This window comes from Chelonia mydas, chromosome 7 (assembly GCF_015237465.2).
Source record: "Chelonia mydas isolate rCheMyd1 chromosome 7, rCheMyd1.pri.v2, whole genome shotgun sequence".
Classification (NCBI taxonomy): domain Eukaryota; kingdom Metazoa; phylum Chordata; order Testudines; family Cheloniidae; genus Chelonia; species Chelonia mydas.
In genome coordinates this window covers 45,144,751-45,162,147 of record NC_057853.1, presented here as the reverse complement: position 1 = coordinate 45,162,147, position 17,397 = coordinate 45,144,751, and the positions used below count along the sequence as shown (strand labels likewise).

General features: G+C 45.1%; 1 long non-coding RNA gene across 1 annotated transcript; it reads left to right on the top strand.

Annotated features, from left to right (window-relative positions):
• The first annotated feature begins 3,484 nt into the window (after positions 1 to 3,484).
• Positions 3,485 to 16,947, top strand: LOC122466475. Its single transcript, XR_006291997.1, has 3 exons — positions 3,485 to 3,943; positions 6,080 to 6,082; positions 16,934 to 16,947. It is a non-coding gene; the product is annotated as an uncharacterized LOC122466475 (long non-coding RNA).
• Positions 16,948 to 17,397: the final 450 nt, after the last annotated feature.

The following is a 17,397-nucleotide window of genomic DNA, read 5'->3' as shown; positions in this document are numbered from 1 at the left end:
CTGGGATTTCTAGCTGGTGAATAGTATCATCCCTCTCCTAAGCAGTAACAGATACCCAGTTCCCAAGAAGCATCTCTGATTCAAGAATTGACTAGTTAGATTGAGGGAGAGAGCAACTTCTTTGAGGCTTACCAAAGCTCCCCCCAAAATACCTTGTAGCACAAAACTACTATCGCCACAGCATTTTCTTCCAAGACTAAAAACTTGCTCGTGCCCTAAAGAAAATGGTAAGACTATCATTGTGGCACTGTCTGTTAATTCCTGCCATAACAGTATTATACAGGAGGGGGCGGGTTTAACTTTGAATTATAATAGCCCTCCGTGTAGGCGATATTATTGATGGGCCCACCAGTGTAGGTGATATAAAAGCCTTTATTAAGTATACACACAGCATCACTGAAATGCAGACACCCCAGGGCACCAGCTGGCTGCCACACTGAAACCAACATTCTGCACAACAGAGGGGAGGATTTTGGTGTGCAGCTGTGTGTATAGCCCCCACTCCTCGCTGGACTGTCAGATATCTTATGTGACACTCATGCCAGCAGCCCCCACTATGCTTTCCTGCAGCTGTGCCATTCTGTGACACTGCTGGCTTGGCTGCAGGGAAGTTCAGGCAGTTACTTGCATTTTTTCCTCCTGCCTCGGGCTGCTATGCCTATAGAGACTTGTTGAGCAGGCAGCCCATCTCCCTCACTGCTCCCCATGTTGGAGCCAAGTGGAGAAGGATTTGTTAGTGATTTGTTAGTTTTGTAGCATGTGTAGGGGATCACTTTCTGATTCAGAAAGTTGAGGAAACAACTAAGGGGTCATCTATTTTGGATCGGGTGTTGACCAACAGGGATGAATTAGTTGCGAAGGTGGTCGGGAACTTGGAAGGAAGTGATCATGATCTGATAGAATTCAAGATCCTAAGGAAAGGAGGAATAAGAACAAAACAAGGACACAACTTCAGAAAGACAGATTTCAACCAACTCAAAGAAATAGTCCCAGGGAAAGACCAATTAGGAACAAAAGGAGTTGAAGGGAGGTGGCAGTCCCTGAAAGATATAATACTAGAGGCTCATCATCAAGCTATTCCTATGCAGAGGAAAGATAAGAAGAGCCACAGGAGGTCACTGTGGCTGCACAAGGAGCTTTTTAGCTATCTAAAAGCCAAAGGGGATACATACAGGGAATGGAAAGACGGGCATGTCACCAAGGAAGTATACATGAGAATAGTGCTAGCATGTAGGGACAAAAATCAGGAAAGCCAAGACAAAGAATGAGTTATAGCTGGCAAGGAATGTTAGCGACAACAAGAAGGGGTTCCACAAATATGTCAGACAAAAAAGAAAGATCACGAATGGTGTGGGCCCACTAATCAATGGAGAAGGAGAGCTGGTAATGGAAGACAGAGCGGCTCAGTGCCTACTTTGCTTCAGTCTTCTCACAAAAAATAATGTGATCGGAAGACTAGCAAAGTTACCATAGACAATTAAGTGGAAGGGATGCAGATCAGGATACGTAAAGAACACATCAGAGATCTCCTGACTAATTTGAATGAATTCAAGTCAGCGAGGCCTGATGCTAGTCACGTCACGGTGCTGAAGGAATTAGCTGAAGAAATCTCGGCACAATTGGCAATAATATTTGCAAACTCATTGATGATGGAAAGTTTCCAGAAGACTGGAAAAGAGCGAACGTAGTGCCCATCTTTAAAAAGGGGGGAAAGGAGTAGCTGGTGAACTATAGACCAGTCAGCCTGACCTCGATACCTGTGAAGCTACTAGATTAACTAGAAGAATATGTAAAACATTCAGTTTGCAAATACCTAGAGGATGAAGGACTGATCACTAGCAGCCAGCATGGATTTACTAAGAACAAATCATGCCAAACCAGCTTGATTTCCTTCTTTGGACAGTGCAACTGGTTTGGTGGATAGTAGGAATGCGGTGGACATAACATACCTGGACTTTAGCAAGGCTTTTCACACAGTCCCACATGGCATTCTGATAAGTAAGCTGGAGAAATGCAGGCTTAGCGGAACTACTGTTAAGTGGATACATAATTGGTTAAACTACAAACTATGAGTAAATATTAATGGAATGATGTCAGATTAGAAGGAGGTCTTGAGTGGGGTTCCACATGGATGTGTTCTGGGTTTGGTCTTATTTAACATCTTTATTAATGACCTGGATGTAGGAATAGAGAGCATGTGACTGGTTTCCACCAGAGTGCCACCTGGAACTGGGGTACCACTGAGCCCCCCCCGTACGACAAGCCTGGGCTCCTTTTCACACTGTACTGCTGTGACAAGCTTCCAATCTCTCTCCAGGCTCCAGCCTGCACTTTCACCAGCACCCGTAGAGGTAGGGACACCCAGGTGCAGTTACATGCAGCCATTCTGACCAGCTGCTGCATGGGAAGGCTCCAGCTTGGGTATTTCCCAGCTATTCAGGCACACACCCCCTCTCGAGTGTAAACCAGAATTATACCACCTTGCGCTGCACCGGGAACTGTACAGCATAAGTTAATGAAATTTGCCCCTTCCCTCAATGTGGAGAGGAAACATACAACAGCTTTCTGCCCGAGTTATGACTCCCAAACAGTGATTTTAGAAGATAAAGCAAAAACAAGTTATTAACTACAAAAGATAGATTTTAAATGATAGCAAACAGATTAAAGCAGATTACCTAGCAAATAAACAAAAAACGCAAACTAAGCTTAATACAATACATAGATCAGATATGAATAGCAAATTCTCACCCTAAGTGATAATCCGAGCAGGCTGCAGATTCTTAAGGGGCAAGCTGCACTTGCTTACAGTTTGGAATCCCCAGGTGTCCCATTCACAGGCTAAAAATCCCTTTAGCCTGGGTCCAGCACTTCCCCCAGTTCAGTCTTTGTTCCTCAGGTCTTTCCAGGAGTCTCCTTGGGCGTGGGAGTCAGTGAAGAACCACAATAATGTCACTTCCCTGCCTTATATAGCTTTTGCATATGGCAGGAACCCTTTCTTTCAAAACTTGGTTCCCACGCCAGTCAGTGGAAAAATACTGACATCCCAAGATGGACTCCAGCACCAGGTGACCTGATCACATGTCCCTATAGTGTTACAGCAGCCATTACTCAAATGCTGTCTGTAGCGTTCTCAGGAAGGCTCCCCAGGTGGGAGATAAGCATCTCCTAAGGCCCATTGTTCTCCTAATGGGCCATTGCACTGAATAGGCTCGTCCCCACCCACTGTCTAGAATGAAAACATCTTGTCTAGTGGGCATTACCCAGATGCAACTACATGTGAGATACAGATACATAATAAATATTCATAACTTCAGCTACAAAAATGTTACATGCATACAAATAGGATAATCATATTCAGCAAATCATAACCTTTCCAATTATACCTTACATGACTTATCTTGCATAAAATACATAATTATGTCATACTCATATCATAATAATGTCACTGAAGAATATGGGGTGCAGTGTCAGAGCATACTGATCAAATTTGCAGATGACACAAAGCTGGAGAGGGGTTGCAAACACTTTGGAGGACAGAGATAAAATTCAAACAGATCTTGATAAATTTGAGAACCGGGCAATAGACAACAAAATGAAATTCAACAAAGACAAATGTGAGATGCTACATTTAAGGGAGAAAAACCAAATACACAAATACAGAATGGGGGATAACTGGCAGCAGCACTGCTGAGAAGGATCTGGAAGTTGTGGTGGATCACAACCTCAACATGCATAAGCAGTGCGATACTGTTGCAAAAAAAAAAACAAAAAAACAAAACGCAAATGCAATTTTAGGTTGCGTTAACAGAAGCATAGCATGCAAGCCGTGGGAGATGATAGTACCACTCTATTCGGGACTTGTTAGGCCTCAGTTGTAGTACTGTGTCCAATTTTGGCCATCAATGTATAGAAAGGATGCAGAGAAACTAGAAAGGATCCAGAGGTGATTAAAGCAATGGAGTGCACGCCATATAAGCAAAGACTGAAGGAACTGGGCATGTTTAGTTTGGAAAAGAGGAGATTAAAGGAGGACATGATAGCGGTCTTCAAATACTTGAAAGGCTACCATAAAAAAGATGGAGAAAAGTTGTTCTTTCTTGCTATGGAGGGCAGGACAGGAGGCAACGGGTTCAAACTACAGCGTAGCAGATTTAGATTAAACCTCAGGAAAAACTTCCTAACTAAGAACAGTAGGACAAAGGAACAGACTGCCTGGGAAGGTGTGGAAGCTCCTTCACTGGAGGTTTTGAAAAAGAGGTTGAATAGCCATCTGTCTTGGATAGTTTAGACAGAAGAAATCCTGCATCTTGGCAGGGGCTTAGACTAGATGAGCCTTCTGGACCCTTCTAACCCTATGGTTCTACGATTCTATTTAAGGAGCAGGCAGGGCAGAGGCTACCAGCAAGGTAACACGATGAGGGAAGAATAGAATAGTAGGTCTAGGCTTCTCCCTACATAACCAACTTCTGTTCCCCCAGCCACTCGTGCCAGCTAGCCGCTCCAACATACACCAGACCCCCGACTCAACTAGTTACCTCACCATGCACTCACCCTAGGCAGCTACCACAGCCCAGTTACCTCAGGAGCACCCATCTGTTACAATCTGGCCCTGCCCCACTCTCTGGATGGACCCAGTTGGTTGTGATGGGATCCAACTGCTGAATCCTATGTGCTGCCCCCAGGTCTGGGGAGTGACTAGTCACTGTCCCTAGCTCTGGGTCTCTCAGGCACACACACCAGATTAAACAAAATTAAGCAAAAAATTAAACAAAAATTGTAAGAAGACCAAAAAAGTGCCGCCATGGCTAAACAAAGTAAAAGAAGTAGTTAGAGGCAAAAAGGCATCCTTTAAAAATTGGAAGTTAAATCCTACTGAGGAAAGTAGAAGGGAGCATAAACTCTGGCAAATCAAGTATAATTAGGCAGGTCAAAAAAAGAATTTGAAGAGCAACTAGACAAAGACTCAAAAACTAACAGCAATTTTTTAAAAAAATACATCAGAAGCAGGAAGCCTGCCAAACAATCAGTGGGGCTGCTGGATGATCAAGGTGCTGAAGGAGCACTCAAGGAAGACAAGGCCATTGGAAAGAAGCTAAATGAATTTTTTGCATCAGTCCTCACTTGCAGAGGATGTGAGGGAGATTCCCACACCTGAGCCTTTCTTTTTAGGTGACAAATCTGAGGAAATGTCCCAGATTGACGTGTCAATGAAGGAGGTTTTGGAACCAATTGATAAATTAAACAGTAATAAGTCACCAGGACCAGATGGTATTCACCCAAGAGTTCTGAAGGATATGAAGTTGCAGAACTACTAACTATGGCATATAACCTATCATTTAAATGATCTTCTGTACCAGATGACTGGAGGAACTCTAATGTGACACCAGTTTTTTTTTTTAAAGGCTCTAAAGGTGATCCTGGCAATTCCAGGCTGCTAAGCTTAACTTGAGTACCAGGCAGATTGGTTGAAACTATAATACAGAACAGAATTATCAAACACGTAGATTAACACAATATGTTGGGGAAGAATCAAAATGGCTTTTGTAAAGGGAAATCATGCCTCACCAATCTATTAGAATTCTTTGAGGGAGTCAACACACATATGGACAAAAGTGATCCAGTCAATATAGCGTATTTGGACTTTCAGAAAACCTTTGACAAGGTCCCCTTACTAAAGGCTTTAAAGCAAAGTAACCAATCATGGGATAAGAGCGATGGCCCTCTCATGGATCAGTAACTGGTTTAAAAAACAGGAAACAAAGGGTAAGAATAAAGACCCTTTAGACCTATAGACCACCGGACCAGGGGGATGAGGTGGATGAGGCTTTCTTCCGGCAACTCACGGAAGCTACTAGATCGCATGCCCTGATTCTCATGGGTGACTTTAATTTTCCTGATATCTGCTGGGAGAGCAATACAGCGGTGCATAGACAATCCAGGAAGTTTTTGGAAAGCGTAGGGGACAATTTCCTGGTGCAAGTGCTAGGGGAGCCAACTAGGGGGGGCGCTTTTCTTGACCTGCTGCTCACAAACCAGGTAGAATTAGTGGGGGAACCTAAAGTGGATGGGAATCTGGGAGGCAGTGACCATGAGTTGGTTGAGTTCAGGATCCTGACGCAGGGAAGAAAGGTAAGCAGCAGGATACGGACCCTGGACTTCAGGAAAGCAGACTTTGACTCCCTCAGGGAACAGATGGCCAGGATCCCCTGGGGGACTAACATGAAGGGGAAGGGAGTCCAGGAGAGCTGGCTGTATTTCAAGGAATCCCTGTTGAGGTTACAGGGACAAACCATCCCGATGAGTCGAAAGAATAGTAAATATGGCAGGCGACCAGCTTGGCTTAATGGTGAAATCCTAGCGGATCTTAAACATAAAAAAGAAGCTTACAAGAAGTGGAAGGTTGGACATATGACCAGGGAAGAGTATAAAAATATTGCTCGGGCATGTAGGAAAGATATCAGGAGGGCCAAATCGCACCTGGAGCTGCAGCTAGCAAGAGATGTCAAGAGTAACAAGAAGGGTTTCTTCAGGTATGTTGGCAACAAGAAGAAAGCCAAGGAAAGTGTGGGCCCCTTACTGAATGAGGGAGGCAACCTAGTGACAGAGGATGTGGAAAAAGCTAATGTACTCAATGCTTTTTTTGCCTCTGTTTTCACTAACAAGGTCAGCTCCCAGACTGCTGCGCTGGGCATCACAAAATGGGGAAGAGATGGCCAGCCCTCTGTAGAGATAGAGGTGGTTAGGGACTATTTAGAAAAGCTGGACGTGCACAAGTCCATGGGGCCGGACGAATTGCATCCGAGAGTGCTGAAGGAATTGGCGGCTGTGATTGCAGAGCCCTTGGCCATTATCTTTGAAAACTCGTGGCGAACGGGGGAAGTCCCGGATGACTGGAAAAAGGCTAATGTAGTGCCAATCTTTAAAAAAGGGAAGAAGGAGGATCCTGGGAACTACAGGCCAGTCAGCCTCACCTCAGTCCCTGGAAAAATCATGGAGCAGGTCCTCAAAGAATCAATCCTGAAGCACTTACATGAGAGGAAAGTGATCAGGAACAGTCAGCATGGATTCACCAAGGGAAGGTCATGCCTGACTAATCTAATCGCCTTTTATGATGAGATTACTGGTTCTGTGGATGAAGGGAAAGCAGTGGATGTATTGTTTCTTGACTTTAGCAAAGCTTTTGACACGGTCTCCCACAGTATTCTTGTCAGCAAGTTAAGGAAGTATGGGATGGATGAATGCACTATAAGGTGGGTAGAAAGCTGGCTAGATTGTCGGGCTCAACGGGTAGTGATCAATGGCTCCATGTCTAGTTGGCAGCCGGTGTCAAGTGGAGTGCCCCAGGGGTCGGTCCTGGGGCCGGTTTTGTTCAATATCTTCATAAATGATCTGGAGGATGGTGTGGATTGCACTCTCAGCAAATTTGCGGATGATACTAAACTGGGAGGAGTGGTAGATACGCTGGAGGGGAGGGATAGGATACAGAAGGACCTAGACAAATTGGAGGATTGGGCCAAAAGAAATCTGATGAGGTTCAATAAGGATAAGTGCAGGGTCCTGCACTTAGGATGGAAGAATCCAATGCACCGCTACAGACTAGGGACCGAATGGCTAGGCAGCAGTTCTGCGGAAAAGGACCTAGGGGTGACAGTAGACGAGAAGCTGGATATGAGTCAGCAGTGTGCCCTTGTTGCCAAGAAGGCCAATGGCATTTTGGGATGTATAAGTAGGGGCATAGCGAGCAGATCAAGGGACGTGATCGTTCCCCTCTATTCGACACTGGTGAGGCCTCATCTGGAGTACTGTGTCCAGTTTTGGGCCCCACACTACAAGAAGGATGTGGATAAATTGGAAAGAGTCCAGCGAAGGGCAACAAAAATGATTAGGGGTCTAGAGCACATGACTTATGAGGAGAGGCTGAGGGAGCTGGGATTGTTTAGTCTGCAGAAGAGAAGAATGAGGGGGGATTTGATAGCTGCTTTCAACTACCTGAAAGGGGGTTCCAAAGAGGATGGCTCTAGACTGTTCTCAATGGTAGCAGATGACAGAACGAGGAGTAATGGTCTCAAGTTGCAATGGGGGAGGTTTAGATTGGATATTAGGAAAAACTTTTTCACTAAGAGGGTGGTGAAACACTGGAATGCGTTACCTAGGGAGGTGGTAGAATCTCCTTCCTTAGAGGTTTTTAAGGTCAGGCTTGACAAAGCCCTGGCTGGGATGATTTAACTGGGACTTGGTCCTGCTTCGAGCAGGGGGTTGGACTAGATGACCTTCTGGGGTCCCTTCCAACCCTGATATTCTATGATTCTATGATTCTATGAAATGGTCAGTTTTCACAATGGAGAGAGCTAAATAGCAGTGTCCCCCAGGGATCTGTACTGGGACCAGTGCTGTTCAACATATTCGTAAATGGCAGATGAAATTCACTAATGATGGATTCAAAGTAATGCACAGTGGAAAACAATCCCAATTATACATACAAAATTATGGAATCTAAATTAGTTGTTACTTCTTAAGAAAGATCTTGGAGTCATCGTGGATAGTTCTCTGAAAACATTCACTCAGTGTGCAGCAGCAGTCAAAAAAGCTAACAGAATGTTAGGAACCATTAGGAAAGGGATAGATAATAAGATAGAAAATATCATAATGCCAATATATAAATCCATGGTACACCCACACCTTGAATACTGCATGCAGTTCTGGTGATCCCATCTCAAAAAAAGATATATTAAAATTGGAAAAGATACAGAGATGGGCAACAAAAGTGATTAAAGGTATGGAAGAGCTTCCATATGAGGAGAGGTTAAAGAGACTGGGACTGTTCACCTTAGAAAAGAGATGACTAAGAGGGGATATGAAGGCGGGGGGGGGGGGGTTTGATAGGGGGTGGGGGCGGTTAGAGGCAGGGGGTCCTCAGAGGAGGCAGTCAGGGGTCAAGGAGCAGGGAGGGTTGGATGGGTCAGGGGTTCTGAGGGGGGCAGTCAGGGGGTGGAAAGTGGGAGGGGGCGGATAAGGGGTGGGGGCCAGGCTGTTTGGGGAGGCACAGCCTTCCCTACCCGGCCCTCCATACAGTTGTGCAACCCCGATGTGGCCCTCGGGCCAAAAAGTTTGCCCACCCCTGCTCTAGCCTCTACTTGCCGGAAGTTGGGAGTGGATGACAGGGGATGGATCACTATTTCCTGTTCTGTTTATTCCCTCTGAAGCATCTGGTATTGGCCGTTGTCAAAAGACAGAATACTGGATTAGATGGACCATTGGTCTGAGCCTCTATGGCTGTTCTTATGACACCCTTCCTGGGCAGTGGGAGCCTAGACCCTGGTACCGGTGTCTCAAGCCTCCAGAGTGCCCCAGTTGCTTAGATATTTTCCCCGCACTGTCCATCTGGCTGGGCAAGCTGTGTTTTTCTAAATTAGCCCCTTCAGGGACAAACGTGGCAGTAAAGCAAGGAAACACAGGCTTAGCAAAGGAATTTCACACACACACACCTCTTAGAGAGCTCAGGAGAATTACAGATCTATGGAAAATACCACACTCATGCACACTGTCCTCCTTGGTGTCCTCACCACCCCAGGAGAATTTGGGTTTGGTCAGCACCCTGAGCAGAGGTTAAACTGCCTCCTGAACTGAGTCTTCTGGTGATATGACTTTTTTTGCTTAGGGAGCACAGCTCTTTTATATCAGCCTCTGACCCTCTTTAGTCTAGTGGTGAGACTCCATATCCCAGCCTGTTTAGATCTGGGCAGGGGGGAAGAGATCCAACCCCCTCCCCACAGATAGGGCTCTGTTTCAAGAGACCATTCAGAGTCAAAGGCCCTGCTGGCAGAAACCTCTTTGTCCCACCAGGGCAGAGCAATTCGTTGTTGATGAGCCTTGACTGTGTCAGATTCCTGCTACAAAATGGATGCTCTAATCCACAGAGAGCATTACAGTAGACAAGGGCATTTCCAAAACAAAATGGAATTCAGAAGCTGGCACTGACATATCCTCTGAACTGTCACAACATCCACCCCCGCTGCTGCACTTGGCACCAAACACCCCTTTCCCCAGACACCCCCTCCAGTGCCATTTGCACACCTCCTAGAGATAAGGTCCATGGTAAGGTTCCCCTGTGCTGTGAGGCCATGCACCGAGATAGCTGGCAATTTGCTGATCAATGTCTGCAATGTAGAGAAGGTCCTGCACTATGAGACATCAGCCTCCTGGCTGGGAGAGAGGGCTGGGGGCTACCCTGCCCTCCCCCTGCAGCTTCTCCTGCTCCTCTCTGCTCAAGGCAGGTTCAGGGATACCCCTCCCTCACTCCCTCTGTGGGATGAATGGCTACTGCACTTAAGTTTAAAACCTCCAAGTGCAGTCTCTCCCACATCCATTTTCTCCCCTTTGTTTCTTCCCATTCCCCACTCTGCATTGACTCCTCTCTCATACAGTTCACACCAGTGATAACAGGAGTGAAAGGTGAGTCAGGCTCCACATTTTAATTTTTTGGTTGCTTTGCCATGTGCACAGTATTCCAGGCCACATTAGAGACAGTTTTTCAATGGTTTAATTTACTGAGGCTAATTTTGGTTCACTGGAGTGTGGGGGGTTTGTAATTTTGTTTTTAATTGCTTTCCAACTCCTCAAAATCCTTATACAAAAAGTGAAAGTAAATTAAGCAAAGGGTCCAATATGCAGCCAAGCAGCAAGCACCCATCATGGGGGATTGTTACAGATGGCTCAGCTTGGAAACGTTGCATAGCAACAAGAATTATGCAAAGTATGAAGGGAAATTAAAGGAAAACAGGAAAGATGAGAGAGAACAGGACACAAAATGACAGAGACTGGAGTCAAATGGGATTAGAAACAATGAGTCAGATAGGAGAGAGGTAATTCTTGATTTAGTCCTAAATGGAACACAGGATCTGGTCCAAGATGTCACTATAGCTGAACCACTTGGTAATAGTGACCATAACATAATTATATTGAACATCCTTGTAGGGGGTATAATACCAAAAAACTGCACTATGGTAACGTTTAATTTTTTAGAGAGAACTACACAAGAATAAGGTCACTTGTTAGATGGACATTAATAGGAGCTGTCACAAGGGTTAAATGCCTGGTGGGGACTATTTAAAAACACCATACTAGAGGCTCAGATTAAATACTGTCTATACCCCCCAAATCAGAACAGACAAGAAGAGGACCAAAAAAATGCCACTATGACCTGAAGAAAATCTCTGTGTAGTTTGAAAGCTATTCTCTTTCACCACCAGATATTGATCCAATAAGAGAATTCCCACACCCACCTTGTCTCTCTACTATGGCTAGACAGCAGAGTATTGGAGGTTGTTAGAGGCAAAAAGTCATCCTTTAAAATTTGGATGTCATGTCCTAATGAGGATAATAAGAAGGTGTAGAAACTCTGACAGGTTAAGTGTAAAAAGTATAATAAGGCAGGCTAAACATGACTTTGAGGAGCAACTTGCTAAAAACACAAAAAACTAATAGTAAGAATTTTTGTAAGTAGATCAGAAGCAGGAAGTCTGCCAGTCAGTGGGGCCACTAGACAAAGAAGTTAAAGGAGCACTCTAGGAAGACAAGGCCATTGCAGAGAAGCTAAATGAATTCTTTGCATGAGTCATCACTGCAGAGAATGTGAGGGAGGCCGGGTCTACACTGGGCAGGAAACCGATCTAAGTTACGCAATTTCAGCGATGTGAATAACATAGCTGAAGTCAATGTACTTAGATCTACCTACCATGGTGTCTTCACTGCCGTAAGTCGACAGCTGACGCTCTCCCATCGACTCCGCCTCTCGCCCTGGTGGAGTACCAGAATCAATGGGAGAGTGCTCGGCAGTCGATTTATCGTGTCTAGACTAGACACAATAAATCGACCCCCACTGGATCGATTGCTGCCCTTCGATCCAGCAGGTAATGTAGACAAATCCGGAGATGCCCAAAATGGATAGCTCTGATGTGGATGACAAATCTGAAGTACTGTCCCACACTGATGTGTCAACAGACAAGGTTTTCAAACAAGTTGATAAATTAAACCATAACAACTAACCCGGACCAGATGGTGTTCACCCAAGAATTCTGGAGGAATTCAAAGATGAAACTGCAGAACTACTAAGTGTGGTATGTAACCTATCGCTGAAACAAGCCTCTGATTTGTTTAAAAGGGCTCCAGAGGCGATCCTGACAGTTACAGGCTGGTAAACCCAGCTTCAGTACCAGGCAAATTGGTTGAAACTATAGTAACAAATAGGATTATCAGACACATAGATTAATATGATTTGTTGGAGAAGAGTCAACATGGCTTTGGTAAAGGGAAATCATGTCTCAACACCATCTATAAGAATTCTTTGAGGTAGTCAACAAACATGTGGACAAGGGTGATCCAGACATGGAATTGAGGGAAATTGATTGACACATCAAAGGTAACCCAGAAAGCCTGTAGTAGAGCTTGCAAATTGAACCCAGGCTTACTGTAGCCCAGTCTAGAGCAGCCGCCATAAGTCTATCTTTTGTCTCATGGGAAAGGCCCCCTAGGTTTGCACAGATGACAGTCTTTTCACTGAGACAAGGTGGTTGAGGTAAAAGCTTTTATTGGACCAACTTCTGTTGGTGAAAGAGACAAGTTTTCGAGCTACACCAAGCTTGTAGTCTTCAGGTCTGGGAAAGGTACTTTTCCCAGGTGCCTCTCCCAGCCGTGAGGAAGAGCTCTATGTAAGCTCACAAGCTTGTCTCATTCACCAACAGAAGTTGGTCCAAGAAAAGATTTTACCTCACCCACCTTGTCTCTCTAATATCCTGGGACCAACAGGCCTGCAACAATGCTGCAAACGGTCTGTTCATGAAAGTAATAGGAAATGTTTCCCATTAGCAGTGTATTTTAAGTTGAAACATCACTGACTACTTCGTGAAGTCATTCAATGCCCATGGCAGGTATTGAGATACCATGAATAAGTGTAGCTTTTTGTCATTCTTAATCAAACTGTCACATTCACATTCATGATTTTGATTCTCATTAGCAGCATTAATGATATTTTCACATTCATGTTTGACAGGTTTCAGAGTAGCAGCCGTGTTAGTCTGTATCAGCAAAAAGAAAAGGAGTACTTGTGGCACCTTAGAGACTAACAAATGTATTTGAGCGTGAACTACAGCTCACTTCATCGGATGCATCACGAAAGCTTATGCTCAAATAAATTTGTTAGTCTAAGGTGCCACAAGTACTACTTTTCTATTCATGTTTGAGTTTCACATTCATTGGGGATTCCCAGGAACAACTAGACCTGAACACACCCCCACCGCAAATCTACCTTTACAGCACTTTTTAGTTTGTAGGCACTCCTCTGCATCAGCTGTTTTAGAAGGAAAGTATATTCAGGTTTTAGACTCTTTTTTAAACTTTCATGATTTACCTCACGGTGTGGGTGTTGGTTATACTACAGAAACTGACTACTACTGACATCAGGGCTCTAGTTCTGCATCACTAAAATCAATGAAGGTCAATGGGAGCTTTGCCATTGACTTCAACAGGCACCAGGTGTCAAACATGCAACTCCCCCTTTCCTGCTGATTTGAGCTGGCTTTGATATGTTGTCAAACATGGTGGTTTTGGCAGTGTAAACAGGACCCTAAACATGATATTATTGATGTAGTCAACACTGAAACACAACTGTTGTAAACCATTCAGATAAAAATGAAACTGGAATTCAAGAATGAAACAGTCACATCATTCCCTTGTGCTCAGCTCAAGGCTATGGAATGATAGTCAGTTGAACGTACAGAAGGAAATGCACAAATACTGCTAAGAATCCATGAACCTTTCCTGGAGAAATCATGTCATAGCTTCTTTATAAGAGCATAGAATGTGAATAGACATTTAGGGCAGGATTTTCAGAGAGAACAGAGTTAAGCCAGTGCTGAACACTTTTGTCCATTGCCCATTTGCTCCAAAGGCAGCAAAACTAGGCCAGCGCTGAGGAGGATAGAGCTGGTAGGGGTTTTTCGAATAAATATTTGTTGGAAAATGCCAATTCATCAAAATCAAAACTGTTTGCAGGAAAGGATCAGTTTCAATGAATTATCTGGTTAGAAAAAAAGTTTCAAAACTGTTGAAATATCCTGTTTTAAGGTTTTCAAAATGAAGGTTTTTTGGTTCAAAATGATTTTTTGTTTCTAGATTAAAGTTAATTTATAATTTAAAAATGAAAAAAAAAAAGTTGAAATCAAGACAAAGATTTTTGAAATGATGAAAATAAAGCATTTTTATCGACTGAATCTGATTTTTTTTTCAGATTTTTGGTTGGTTTACTTTTTTGGGAGGTGGGGGAGGGATTTGGCCTGATTTGGGATAGGTAAATTGTTTCCCACCCAGCTCTAATGTTCAGTGCTGTTGAAAATCCTATCCTTAGTATTATATATAATATCAAAACAACTATTTAAACATTTTAATAACACCCTAAACATTTGGGAGGCTTCAGAAGCCCACACCACACTTTGGCCCGAGTCAGCAGGTACTGGCCAGTCACATGGTTTTCTTTGCTGTGTAGACATACCCTGAATGCATCTCCTTGGGCGTCAGGCCTTGTGCCTTTACCCACACCGATGGGGGTGAGAAAACACAGCCAACCAGCAGGGGGAACCCATTTCAGGTCACAAGCCTTCTCAAAGGCAGTGAGAGATAGACATCAAAATCCCCCATTCCTTACATTGGCTCAACAATTTAGCACCTATACTCCCTGCAGAGTTGGCATTCCATGTTCTATCCCGGACTGCCTGTTTGCTCTGGTGCTGTGCCTCCTGGTGCTGCCGCTGACACTCCAGCTCAGCTCTCTCCTGCTCCGTGTCTGCCAACCTCTGTCGCTCCAGGTGCAGCTTTTCTCTCTTTAGCTGTAGCCTCTTCCACACCAGCCTCTGCTGATTTGAGGAGCTAGGACTGGATGGGGCCTGGTCGCTGCTGCTTGCACTCTCATCATCATCCTCCATGCCTTACTCTGTGAACTCATCCTCTGACTCTCCTGGGCCTGCGGATTGATTCTGGTCTTGGTCTTCTGGGGCATCCTCATGCCCTTCAGGAGAACAGGGGCCTTCCTCTATGTACTGGTCTGGGGTTAGTACTTCATTCTGCCTCTGATCAGCTTCCTAGAGCAAAGACACCAGCCCTGACTTTTTAAAGCTTTTTAGAGTTAGCTTCCTTTCTTTACATAGCTCCCTGTAGCGATGCGATGACCCACCGGCGCATCGCCTCCTGTCGGTCATCCTGGGAGTTAGCTCTCCCACCCTGGAGCACCCTCTGCATGTCAGTGTCTCACCTGCCACTGGCCCCCATGTCCCTCCCAGACCCTGGTGCCCCTCTACAGCAGGGTTCTGCCCCCTGCAGTAACCCCACAGCTCTGGGTCTCCCTTCCCCGGGGAACTCCCAACCCTCTATCCCCACCTTGCCTCAGTCTATGGCCACTGCCAGTCACCATCTAGCCTCTGCTCCCTGGGGCAGACTGCAGTGTACAAGCCATTCATCATTGGCAAAGGGGGGTTTGGACCTGCTGCCTTTGCCTAACCCCTGGGCTGCAGCCTCTGCAACCCCAGTACCTGGTTTGGCCTTTGACAAGGCCTACAGCCTGGGGAGTTGCCAGGTGGGAGCTCCCCTGCTCCTCTCGCCTTTCCCCAGCCCTGCTCGGTTACCTGCACCCTCAGCTCCCAGGCAGCTAGGTCCTTCTCCCTCTGAAGCTAGAGGGAGAGTCTCTGAGCCCCTGGCTCACAGCCTTTTTATCAGGGCCAGCTGAGGTCTTCTTCCCCAATCAGCCTAGCTTTTTGCCTGCAGCTCCAGCCCTCTCCCAGGGCTGGCTGTAACCCTTTCCAGACCAGGGAGTGGGTGACCACCCCGCTACACTCCCCCAGCATTGGAAAAGCTGCCACCACCTTTAGCAGACTAACTAAAAGAGCATGGAACAACTCAAAGCTTACCATCAAGGCCAAAATGCTAGAGTACCAAGCCTGCATCCTCAGCACTCCCATGTATGGTGGGGAAACATGGACAACTTAAACTCATCAGGAGAAAAGGTTAAACCATTTCCACCTACATTGTTTACACTGCATACTCAACACCAAATGGCAAGATAAAATCATCACCGCAGAGGTTCTTCAAAGGGCAAATTTACCAAGTGTGACAGCCCTGCTCAAGCAAAGACAACGGCACTGGCTGGGCCATCTGAATGTTGGAAGACAGACGCATACCCAAGGACATGCTATGCAAGGAGCTATCAGAGGGAACAAGAACAACAGGATGTCCCAAGCTTCTCTATAAAGACACATGCAAGTGAGATATGAAGGAATTTGGAATTGATCCTGGCCAATGGGAAATCTTGACAAGTGAGTGTAACAAGTGGTACCCTTGTCTCCATCAGGGTATCAAAGTCCATGACAGAAGCTGGCTCCTACAGCTTGAAGAGAAAAAGAGTCCAAAGGAAGCAAGCAGCTCCCTACCAAGATCCATACATTTGCAATATATGTATACATTTGCAATAACTGCTAAAGATCATGCAAATCTCGGATTGGACTATACAGTCACATGAGACATTGCAAACCATCTACAGCATAGGCTGCAATTCCCACCGTCTCTTGCAGACGAAAGGATGCCAACAACAAAAAGTGTAACACTCTTGCAAAAAATCAACCATCATTCTGGGATGTATTAGCAGGAGCCCTGGCTGGGATGATTTGATTGGGGATTGGTCCTGCTTTGAGCAGGGGGTTGGACTAGATGACCTCCTGAGGTCCCTTCCAACCCTGATATTCTATGATTCTATGAGTGTTGTAAGCAAGACACGAGAAGTAATTCTTCTGCTCTACTCCACGCTGATTAGGCCTCAACTGGAGTATTATGTCCAGTTCTGGGTGCCATAATTCAAGAAAGATGTGGACAAATTGGAGCAAGTCCACTGAAGAGCAACAAAAATGATTAAAAGTCTAGAAAACATGACCTCTGAGGGAAGATTGAAAAAATTGGGTATGTTTAGTCTGGAGAAGAGAAGACTGAGAGGGAACATGATAACAGTTTTCAAGTACATAAAACATTGTTACAAGGAGGAGGGAGAAAAATTGTTCTTCTTAACCTCTGAGTATAGGACAAGAAGCAATGGGCTTAAATTGCAGCAAGGGAGGTTAAGGTTGGACATCAGGAAAAGCTTCCTAACTATCAGGGGGGTTAAGCACTGGAATAAATTGCCTAGGGAGGTTGTGGAATCTCCATCATTGGAGATTTTTAAGAGCAGGTTAGACAAACACCTGTCAGAGATGATCTCGATCAGTGGTCACCAGCCTGTCAATTGTGATCAACTGGTTGATCCTAGAGACTCTCCCAGTCGATCACAGTCTCTGGGGGTGCAGCAGGGCTGCCGCTAAGGCAGGC